The sequence below is a fragment of the Triturus cristatus genome, chromosome 2_1 (genome assembly GCF_964204655.1).
Source record: "Triturus cristatus chromosome 2_1, aTriCri1.1, whole genome shotgun sequence".
NCBI classification, from domain to species: Eukaryota; Metazoa; Chordata; class Amphibia; order Caudata; family Salamandridae; genus Triturus; species Triturus cristatus.
In genome coordinates this window covers 286,646,169-286,658,515 of record NC_140581.1, presented here as the reverse complement: position 1 = coordinate 286,658,515, position 12,347 = coordinate 286,646,169, and the positions used below count along the sequence as shown (strand labels likewise).

The window sequence follows — 12,347 nt, the reverse complement described above, 5'->3', positions numbered from 1 at the left end:
ATCTTTAAAGTCTGGCATGGATCCTGCCCTTCAGGATCAACTCTGGAAAACCCTGCAATAGTAGATAAGTCTAGAGAAATTCATCTCTTATCATCCAACAATGTAGCATTCAAAGTATGTGAGAGGAACTATTCCTGCAGCACCCACTGTCTTATAAATTAGTGTTTAAACGAAGGCTTTGAGTGCTGAAATAGAATTACATTATTTTACCAAAATTCACATATTCCTCGCTTGGAAAGCTAGTCTATTGTCTTAATTTGAATGTTTGCAGTGTAGATCCTTTCAAGATTTTTCTTGGCACATGGTTTGATTAAATGTAAGTGGGCTATTTGACTCTTCAAAGAGACATTTGGTGTTATTTGTCTGGAAACAATTCTATGTATTTCGCAGAATTATGCACTTTATTGGGCAACATCTCAGATTCTAAATCTTAGTGTTGTTTAACTGTTGCCACTGATAGAAGACAGGTAAGATTCTTTGAAGCGTACATTTGCCCAACATATAATTGTCAAATCTACAGTTGACTGGCAATGGTCTTTTCACGAAGGCCAAATTTGTCAGAATTTAGTGTCCACAATTGCATGAGTACCAACAAGACAGTAAACCTTTGTGGATGGGACCTCTGGGATTGGAGCAAATGGCTCTAACATAGCTCAGAAATAATGGGCATATAAGAAGCCTATTATTAACAGCCCTAGTCCGCACATTTGTGCAGCATCACTGTTATGTTATGTTATGTTATTTGGGAACTTATAAAAGCGCACGTACACCAACAGGTCTCTTGGCGCTACGGAGTCTAAGCAGAAAAAGAGGAAAACGAAGGAAAAAGGGCCTAATTAAAAACTGAAGAGAACAACCAAGTTTACAGAACCTTCCTGAACCGCAAATAGTCTGTCTCCTGTCTGATGTGGTTAGGCAAGGAATTCCAAAACTGCGGGCCCAGATAAGAGAGCCGGGTCCCGCCCATTCTTTTCCATTTGATTCTGGGCACCTCCAAGATATTAAGATGCCTAGAACGCAAATTGCTCTCAGGCCGATGTTTTTAAATGCAAGAAATAATTAACCTAGGGCCAATTTCTAGGATAGCTTTAAAAAGTATACAGCCAGTTTTGAACAGCACACGTTGCTCAACTGGGAGCCAATGAAGATCTTTAAGGAGCGGGGTGATATGACATCTCCTATCCTTAAGACAGATAAGTCTAGCTGCCTGATTTTGAATCATCTGGAGCCGATGTGTAAGATATAAAGGGATGCCAAGATAAAGGGCATTTCCATAATCTAACTTGGAAAGAACAATAGCAATCACAATTTGAATGCAGGCCTCTCTGCTGAAAAAACGTCTAATCTTACGCAATCTTCGAAGCTGAATAAAACAAGCAGAGGTAACTGCGTTAATTTGAGTTCTCATGGACAGGTCAGAGTCTATATAAAGACCCAGGCTCTTAACCGATGATTTCGGAGTTGGGCCCACACCTAACTCTGGTGGCTAATAAGAGGGTGCCCAATGGATAATTTTATTACATGGAGTAATTATTTCTGTTTTTTCCGAATTTAGTTTTAATTGATTCTTATTCATCCAAGTCTTTATAAAAACCATTGAATCCCTGATGAAATCTCTGCATTCGCTGATATTCTCCAAGGTAAAGATCAGCTGCATATCGTCAGCGTAATTAAAGATTTTTACTCCCCTCTGCCGAAGACTCAAAATAAGAGGAGGACGTATATAGATGTTAAAAAGAATCTGCGACAAAGAGGAGCCCTGCAGAACCCCACAACTCATTGCAACACTATTGGATTTAAAGGGCAACAGCCACACCGACTGTTTACGATTTAAAAAAAAAAAGACCCAAACCAATCAAGTGCCAGCCCTCCAAGACCTGCCGCGGCAATGCGATCCAACAAAATTGTGTGGTTCACGGTGTTGAATGCCGCGGAAAGGTCGAGGAGGATTAAAGCCTGATTATAATCCATGTCGGCCTGTCCTTTGAGATCATCCAGGACAGATACGATCACAGATTCTGTGGAATGAGCAGGACGAAAACCTGCCTGATAAATGTTCAGAAACCTAGAATCTTCCAAAAAGAAACTAAGGCAGGATGGCACGTGAGTTTCCAGCAGTTTTGCCGGAAACTGAAGTAAGGAAATCGGTCGATAATTTTCCAATTTATTGACATCTAAGTCCTTGTTTTTTTGGAAGTGGGATAACTACCGCTTCTTTAAAAGCCGATGCAACAATACCCTGTGATAGAGAGAGATTGAGTAACTCACGAAAAGGATCAAGAAAAGCCAGAAAGATTGCTTTCTTAATATTTATAGGACATTCCTCCATAGGAGAGCCAGATTTGACCTTAGCAACCAATTCTAAATATTTTTCCCTATTTAACATGGGGAGAATATCAAGTGAAAGGAGATTGGAGGGAGCCCTACTATCTTCTGCATCATAATTGTTACAAGCAATGGAGGTCTGAATAATTTTTTTTTTCAATAAAAAAAGAGTTCAAGTCATCACAGAGTTCCTGAGAGGCTTTAATAAAAGGTGCCACACGACTAGGATTAAAGAGTTCTTTCACAATCTTGTGTGCTCCCTGCACAGAAACATATGGAGGGCCTCCAAAAGGGCTACCAGAATATATTCCGAGGTTCTGGAAATCATAAAAAGTAAATGAAATTTATACAAGCCAATCTGCACGCTTCAGTCATCAGTTCAGATGTTAGATCCACCATCATCTTCATAAGCTTTGTTTGGGGGGCTCCCCTTCTTTGGAACAGACTTCCAGTAGAATTAAAAATGATCGCAACACTTCTGTTATTTAGAAAAAAATTAGCGTATTATGTTTCCAAATTTCAATTTGGTTATGTTGGTCTTCCTTAATGCCTTTAGCACCGAGAGAGCTCATGGTGTAAGTTGCACTTAATATGGTTCAGAGTAATTGAAATATTTCTTTTTTTGGGACAGCCCATATGTATGATGTTACAAAAGTGCTGCAGCACCATAATTGATGCTCTAGTTAAATGCCATAGTTAATTAGATTATATAAATGAATGGTAACTTTGTAAAAAAAATTGAAAATTACTACTATGACAAGAATAATTGCCTGCACTAAGAAGGAAAACAAAAATTAAATAGAACACAAAGGTTCTTGACTTTATTAAAGTGAAATTGCCTTATACTTATTGCTCAGTGAAGGACAAGAGGTTCAAGTTTTGCTGTCTTCCATACTTCTTTCACTTATAGACATGTAAGCAAAATATATCCCTTTTCATAGCAAATATATCTCTTCATTCTGAATACATTGGTTAGGGCATCCAAGATGCCGTATTGGCACTCGGACATCTTGTGGAGGTAAATTTCATTATTATCCACTTACATCTCGATTTGAAGATGACCTGAACATCCGTTCTGTTAACCATTCATCTAAATTGCCGAATTTTTGAACACTTAAATGAATGACCCTTGCATTAAAGATTCAATACAAATTTAAAGCAAGTATTGTGTATACTGGGAAAGAATCCATGTAGTACTATCAACAAGTTAAGTATGTCTTGTTTTTATATTATTTCTGTTTCTGAGTTTTTTTTCCGTTCTGAGGTTAGGCCTGCTCATTATATAGCCTGCATCATGACAATATAATATGTTACAATATAATAGATAAAAGTGTTGATCTAGTACATTTTCATCCATAAACCATTATGAAACTGTAGCAGCTCTTATACTGCTAGTGTCTTCCAAGAACAAATATACTGAAGCCTCTGAACTCTCCATAAGCAGGATGAACAAGTGCTTTTAGTAGGAAAAAGACCTCAAAACTATAGCAAAGCACTTCACCATTCTGGAAAGCCTGGATAAAAAAAGAGTTTGAAAATTAGTAAGTGAGTGACCTTGTCCAATGTTCAGAAGGCAAGCACCTATCATCACTTAGAGCTCGCATTTTGAAATGTCAACTGTAAATCCTTCGTCAAAAAAGCAACTGCACGGGGCGTGGCTTAGACGGCAGAGCCGATGGCTGCTTGACTCCGTCGTTTACGGAGGGGATTTGAAGTTATTCTGGAGAAAAGGGAAACGGTGGGGCTTCGCTGAATCCAACTTTGATCCCTGATGGAGCGCTGCTCCTGTGAATGCTGTCACCGTAAGAAATAGTCTGCGTTTGACAATGTACTCACTGTCAGCAACTTTGATAAGTTTGGAGTCCCGTCGGCTCAAAATATCGTATCTCGTGCGTTCTGTACTCCGGGACTTTTACAAGACCTGCTTAGCACCGGATTCCATATCAGGCAGCGGATTTGAAGGACTGCTGCCCGTGCACATCCTCGATGAGGTATTTTGAAAAATGTAACCAAGTTTTCACGTTTCCCGACGACCGTTTCTTTGTTGTAACCTGGCCTCAAGATGGCGGCTGTGATTGACTGGGTGCAGAGATCGCTATTTTAGCGTTACGAGGGATATATTATGCGGTGTCACCAAACGAGGATCTGTCTTGGTTATTATGAATGATGTGATCAATTTTGGGAATCTTTTGAGAGCGTGACCGGTCCTGCCGCTATAGTGCCCTCCAGCTGATCAGTGCCTGACCTTGCGATGGCTGCCAGGAGAAATCAAAGTGCACGTTGTTTCCTTGCTGTGTGATCGGTGAGTGCTCAGCTCTTGGACTCCCGGTCTTATCGTTTATAACCAGCGCCTTCATAGCTTGTGGTCACAAACTCAAGTGCAGCGTTAACCAAAGCCTTAGGCTTAATATATGTGCAGAGGAAGATCAGCAATTAAGGTTTGTGTGGAGTGTTGTCCTGACTTAGCCATGCAGGGTAGAGGCGTGTTATTCCCTTTTCAGGATTCCATCTTCTGCTCTGCAGGGTGAGTTGCTTAGGGATGCCATTTCTGATCATTATTTCCTCAGCTCATTTACCACAGTCAGCAACTGGTTGGTGATTCTTCAATATAATGCGAAGTATTAGTTGATATTATATACTTTTCACCACTGCTCTGCCAGCACATTTCATCAGTCAAATGCTTTACTCCTCTCATCTGTTCCTGCTCTAGACATTTCCGTGTGTTCAATAACTGTGGTCAAGTTGCGTTCTGGTCCTGATAAATAAATTAGTGCTCTGCTTAAGTATAACGCTTACTCCATTATTACCGTTGAGTGTACGGGCAAGTGTAATCTACACTTCATCCTTGCAAGTCCTCTACAATGGCCGAAAAAGAATCTAAAATCCAATTCAACAGAAACAAGGGTGACCCTTCACCGTCTGATTCTCCCATCAAGGCCAAAGCAGACAGTGGATATGATTCTCAAAAAATTAGCGGACGTTCATGATCTTTCTAAATCCACCAAACAGAATACAGATGCAATGCAGTTAGAGCTAACATCTATCCGAGCAGACAAGAGTACAGTTAACTCGAAAGTTGCGTCCGCAGAACAAAGAATTAGCAGTGTGGGGTATGTTTCATACAAGACCTTCAAGAGTTGGCCTAACAGCTAGGCCGCTCGAACTCGGACCTGGGGAACTGGGTTCGAGTCTCGGTAATGACGCTGAACATCCTGTGATTCTGGGCAAATCACTTAATCTCCCCGTGCCTAACAAAGAATGAATGTGTGTCCTAATGTAACGTAACTGGTGCTATGTAAGGCGCTCTGATACCTGATTGGATTCGGGTCAAGTTTGCGTTATATAAAACTCTGCAAAAAAAAAAAGCTGAAGTCACTTAGGGATCTGACAACCAACCTTAAAATAACAATCCGCTGAACTTGAAGATAGAAACAGGAGGGGCAACATTAGAATTGTAGGTATACTGGAAAACTCGGAGGATGATGCGGGGTCATGTATAGCTTTTCTTGAAGACTGGATACCCCAATTCACTGGCTTGAAATTTTCAAACCCTTTAGAACTAGACAGGGTGCATAGAATTCCAACTTTTAAATCTACTTCCATCCTATCATCTGTAGACCACTGAGATTTCAACACACTGAAGCTATCCTCAACTACGCCCGCAAGACTCGACAGCTTATCTGGAACGGCCACAAAATAATTTCCACGCAGGACTACTCTAAACCTACTGTGGATACTAGAAGGGGCTTCCTCATCCTACGAGATAAGCTAAGAGACAAAGGTATTCAGTTTTCTTTTGTAGGGCAGACTAAATTCTGAATCATAGTTAATGGCCATCAGCATTACTTCTCTGACCCTACGGACTTATCAAACTTTCTAGAAGGCCCGCCCACTCAGGGCATGGATTCTTCTCAGTCTTCTTCCAATAAGAGGAAGTCGTGATGTATACATGTCTCTGCTTATTATTGTTTATATGTTTTGATCCTTGATGGCCCTTTATGGGTGATTACACGAATTGTTTCAAAATTACTGATTACTCTTTCTCATACCAAGTGAAAATTAAGAGTTTTCAAGCTGGGTTCTAATTACACTGATAACTCTCCTTAATATAGGGAGTGGCTGTTTTTCCTTTGTTCACTGTTTTCGAATAGGTTTAAGAAGGTAGAGAATATTTGTCTTGTTTAACAACGGTTAGACTCATGATATTGCTTATTTATATCATATAAGCCGTTTGATCTAGAAGATGTTCTCTGGAAATTTTTATCAGGTTAAATGATGAAACACTCCGTTCGACAGTTCGATGTTCCTGCTGTCGCACCTCCTACATTTGAAGTATGCAGGGATGGGGGGGCGGGTGTAGGGAGTCTGGGAGGGGAACCCCAGGAGTTGTGGAATTTCATTGGGTGTGATGTGATTTGTTTCTTGAGGATTCCCGACTGTTTTTAGTTTCATTTTTGTTTTCCTTTTCTTCTGTCTGCTGCTTTCTGCTTATTGTTATTGATGGGGGATCACCATGGTTCTACTACAAAAGAGGTCCTTTGGAAATATTGTGCTTTGCTTAAACAAGAGTACCTATGTGTTATTTCATTCATGATTGTTTTTGATGCATTTATATTGATCATAGACAATTTAAAGTATTTTGATGCATCTAACGTGTACTTGGACATAATACCTTCTGTCTTCAACTTTATCATGTGTTTAGTTCACCCAGTTCTCCATTGTATGTATGATGGCACAACCTAGGTTATGCAATTTAGCCGAAGATCTTAATATCATATCATTAAATGTTAAAGGGCTTAATCACCCAATTAAACGCCGAAAGATATTTGATTATTTAGCTAAAACCAAAAGGGACATAATTTTATTACAAGAAACAAAATGTTCTACTTTCATTAAGCATAATTGAATTGCACAAATTGCTTGCTCACCGGCAGATCATAAAAGGAAGGGGGTGATAACCTTGATAGCTAAAAAAGCAAATATTTCGCTAGAATCACAAACTCATGACAGTGATGGTAGATTATTGGTTACCCACCTAAGGAAAGGAGAAGATCTCATACATGTGGTGAATATATATGGCCCCAACACAGATGATCCAGACTTTTGGGAGGGCATATCAAAAACTATAGAGGATCTTCCTCAGGAGGACCTTATCATAGTTGGTGGAGACTATTCCGTTAGATCCGATAATAGACAGACAATACAACTGCACATACCACCCCAACAGATCGCATGCCATAGTTCACACTATATGCTCTAAATGTAATCTCAAAGATGCCTGGTGCCTTCAACACCCGGATTCCAGAGACTATACTTTTTATTCCAATCCACACAATTCGTATACTAGACTTGATTACATTCTTATTTCAGGCTCATTCACGCATTTAATTGAACGCTCCGATATATTCCCTAAGCTAGTATCGGATCATTCGTGCATTGGGTTTAAACTGGCGTGCAGTCATAATGAACCTTCACCAAAAAGATGGCGTTTCAATAATGATGGCTTATCAGACCCTGAGGACAAAAAGAAAATTGAGGAGGCTATTGTAGAATATCTCATGCATAATGACACTGCTGAGACTAATGTTAATACCCTATGGGATGCCTTGAAAGCTACTATTAGGGGAATAATTATTGAAATTAAAACAAAAATAAATAAAATGTTTAATGCTGAATTAGGTAGATTAGAATTTGAAATCAAATCTTTGGAGTCTTCTCATGCCATTTATTTAAAATATAATTCTATCCTCATGTCACTTACGCAAATGAAATATGAATACAATAAAATTCTGAGTGAACGGGCGGGTGTATGGGTAAACAAATTTAAAACTCTTAATCTTTGTGAAGCCAATAAGGCGGGAAAATGACTCGCCTCATATCTAAAGCACATACAGAACCAGAATATTATTTCGTCTATCAAGGATATCAGTGGTCATACACATACAAAACAGAAAGATATTCTAAACACCTTTAAATCCTTCTACAAGGATTTATATAAAAAGGGTCAGGATCTTAACCTAGAAAATCGTACCCAATACTTGAATAGGCTTAGATTGCCCAATTATCTGACACAGATAAACTAGCGCTAGGAAAACCAATCAGTGTTAAAGAGGTAATGATTTTGATAAAAACATTTAAAGATATTAAAGCTCCGGGCCCAGATGGTTTTACAGCCACTTTCTATAAAACTTTTTCAGACCGACTACAACCGACCTTGCTGAGAGTTTTTAATGATAAAGCTAGTGAAGGACGCACAACGGATTCTATGACAGAAACCAACATAGTAGTCATACCTAAAGAAGGGAAAGATCCTCTGCTCCCCAAGAACTATAGATCAATATCTCTCATCAATGTTGATTGTAAAATCTATTTAAAAATTCTAGCCACAAGACTTTACATTGTTATGCCACGTTTAATAAGTAATTCACAAATAGGTTTCCTAACGATAATACTCGATTGATGTGTCATGTTTTAGAAAATGCTGCGTTTAAACCGGATCCAGCTATTGCTATTACATTGGAATGCCGAGAAGGCCTTTGATAGGGTCTCTTGGGCCTTTTTAGAACAATGTATGCATGTCTTTAATCTGGTTGAATCGTATAACAAAATGGTAATGTTCCTTTATGCAGTGCCATCGCCTTGTATTGCGATTAATGGATCCCTGTCTGAGTCTTTTTCTCTTCAACAGGGCACTAGACAGTGTTGCCCCTTGTCTCCATCTTTGTTTTCGCTGGCACTGGAGCAGTTAATTGAGGATATTAAGTTGAATTCAGATATAAAGGGAGTTGGTTTTAAGGAAATTCAGGTTAAATTAGCTGCCTATATGGATGATATATTGATTGACTGAAAATCCGGGTCCATCAATTACTGCCTTGATGGATACAATCGCAGACTATTCTGTACGTTCAGGATACACTCTTAATAGATACAAATCGAAAGTGAATCCCTTAAATGTGCACTGTACTAAAGATGTTTTGGGTAATTTGGGCCTGGCATGGCAATCGGGATATATAAAATATCTAGGGATCGAGTTTGGTTGTAATATTATTGATACCTTGCTTCACAATGAGAAAGTAACTTTGGAAAAGTTCACAAAACTTTTGGATTCCTGGTCTCCAAAATTTATAACATGGTGGGGAAGGGTAGAGACCATAAAAATGATGATCACACCTTTGGTCAATTATCTTATAAATATGCTCCCACTTCTGTTGACGGAGGATTTCCACCATAAACTAGACATCCTTCTCACAAAGTTTCTATGGAGGGGCAAAAAGGTTCGTATTAGTATCAAAACATTGAGACTTGATAAATCCTTGGGTGGTGTTAATCTGGCGGATTTTAAATTATATCAATCAATGTTTCTTGCAAAACAGGTTTCTTATTGGATTTTGCACCCTGCCCACTATAGCCCGGTGTGGTTAGATCTAGAACAATCCATCCTTGATAATCTCAATCCGCTGGCATTGCTTACCTCTACCCAACTCTATCCAAGCAGATCAAAATCTATCTTCAAAAACACAAAATTGGCCATTCTGCTAGTAGATAAGAAGTTAGATGTAAGTATTAGGGGATCTAAGATGGAATTTTTATGGCTTAATCGTACAGTGTTCTACAAAGGGAAAAGTTTAAACTTTGCTGATTGGATCAATCGGGGTATTTTCTTCCCCTATCAGTTGGAACACTCTTCATATCCTGTGACATTTGCAGACCTTCAAACAGTTACAAATTAGAATTTTATAATTTTCTAAAAGTAAGAGCGGCAATAACCAAATCCAAATTTCATAATGTACTTCCATCCTTACCAACGTTTGTGACAGATTAATAAACTAGGACATGAAGTCTTACATATCTACATACTTCTCCGCGCTAAAACTTCCAAACTCAATGATAATATTTGAGTTCGCACTCTGCTGACCCGATACCCGATTCTTTATGGCCACAAGTGTGGAATTCGATAACCGGTAATAAAATAGCCCCTGTACTTTCTCAAACTAAATATTGGCTTCTATACAAGGCATTTTGGACCCCAGCTCGACTACACTCTCTTCATATTCGTGATGACCTATTGTGCTGGAACTGTAAAGAGGAAACTGGGGACTTAGCCCATCTTATTTTCCATTGTAAGGCCGTGTTGACCTTTTGGGGCAAGGTTTTTGTCTTTCTTTCAAAAATATTCAAATGTGAGTGGAAAAGAGAGTTTTCTGTACTAACTATTGGCTTTTTAGTGGTTGATTTATGTAATGATACAGACAAAGCCCTATTGGATCTCTTACTTACGTCATCAGTTTAGATGGTACTTAATAATTGGAAGGACACACACAAAACTTCATATAAAGGAAGGATGAACTGGGTTATTCACCTTAGTTGTGCAGACAATATTGCGCTACAGTGTTCTCCATGGAAACCCTCGTCTAGACCATTATGGAATTCCTTGGACGTTTACTTCAGTACACACAAACCCCCGTGAATAACCATGCTCCGTTTGTTTTCTCTGTAATATTATTTCTGCAATATTTGATGGTTTGTTCAGGATTTTTTGTGCTTGTAGTGAACTTCCCAATAGATGTATATAAATGCTAATAGTCCCTTAATACAGGTTTCCTCTTGTTGTTTATTATCTATTTTTCTTCTCTTTTCTTACTTTTCTCTTTTCTTTCTTTTCTTTTGTTTTTAAAGGGCTTTTTTCTTTTTCTCTTTCTTTCTATCTTTGGTGTATATACAGGTTTTGGAACTCTAATTATTGATACATCACATAATTTATGCGATCTTAGCAAATTTGACACGAATATCTTGCTCATATATTATTCCAATTTTGTTATTTGTGGTTATTTGTTTGTTGTAAAAATTAAATAAAAAATATCTTAAATTAAAAAAAAAAAAAGCAACTGCACATCAAGCAAATGTAACTCGCATCATCATCCATCAGAAAACAAACCCAAATTATCCAGCAAATACTGCTACTTGACAGACAACATTGAATAAAAATACCCAGAACCCAACCAGTCCTTGAGCTAGGTCACCTAAGAAATCTATATCGGAGTCAAAAAGAAATCCTTACATGACTTGCTAAATGCTAGAATCTGCATCTGTATTCACATGATCACTATGGTTGCCTGATAAGCTCCATGCTTTCGGTCTAGAATCCAGTTTTTGCTAGAGCTAACGCCACAATACTTCACTATAAACACATGCTTCTCACCTGCCATTGTCTATACTTCTAATGTAACAGTGTTCTTTGAAAACCATTTGTCATTGTGCCTGGATAGCTCCATCTGAAAAAGTAGATTTTGCTCTTACCAGTAGAACCTGCCACGGTTAATCTAAAATGGAGAACTAGGCTTCCACATGTATTAATGCCATTTGACCTGTCGTTTTCTGAAATCCTCTTATTGCCTATGGTGACCCAATGGTGAAACTCAATATGTCATGACCACAATGAGACTGACCTGAGAACTAAAGAGACCAAACAAACACACCTTCTGCAACACACCCTCTGCGACACGTCCAAGAAATAGAAACTTTGCCCAGTACTCCTACAGTGTCTTCTTGGGGATGTACCAGCTCTCGATCTCTAACTCCAACTCAGAGTGCTCTGCAGTCAAGACTATCATCGTTAATTTACTGTACACAGGCCCAAGATTGCATAGGACATCTTGCTTCTAGAGCTGGAGACCACACTGAGCTTCACTGATTTGTTTTTTAAAATCTTATCATCAATCTGTCCTGTCCGAAGAATAAACACAAAATTATTGACATAGGCCCAACAGCTTTGAGTTTGAAGCTTAGATACACATCCCTGACTTATTTTCTTAATCCATATGCTGTCATCACCTCAAAAGGGAAAATGGACCTAAATTGTGACATGAAAGATGTACCAAAGCCACCAATAACTGTGGACATCATTCAGAAATTGCTAACCCGACCGCAGCACATATCCTCTTCTGATCTTCACTTACTTTTCAATTGCTACCCTGTCAACTGCAAACTTCTCCCTCCACATCACAACCCACTCCAGCTGTACT

The 12,347-nt window shown here is 38.7% G+C and overlaps 1 protein-coding gene across 4 annotated transcripts in view; it reads left to right on the top strand.

Moving 5' to 3' along the window:
- The window catches only part of LIFR (LIF receptor subunit alpha), a 636,999-nt gene that overhangs the window by 537,378 nt on the left and 87,274 nt on the right, over window positions 1-12,347 (top strand). The window lies entirely within an intron of this gene.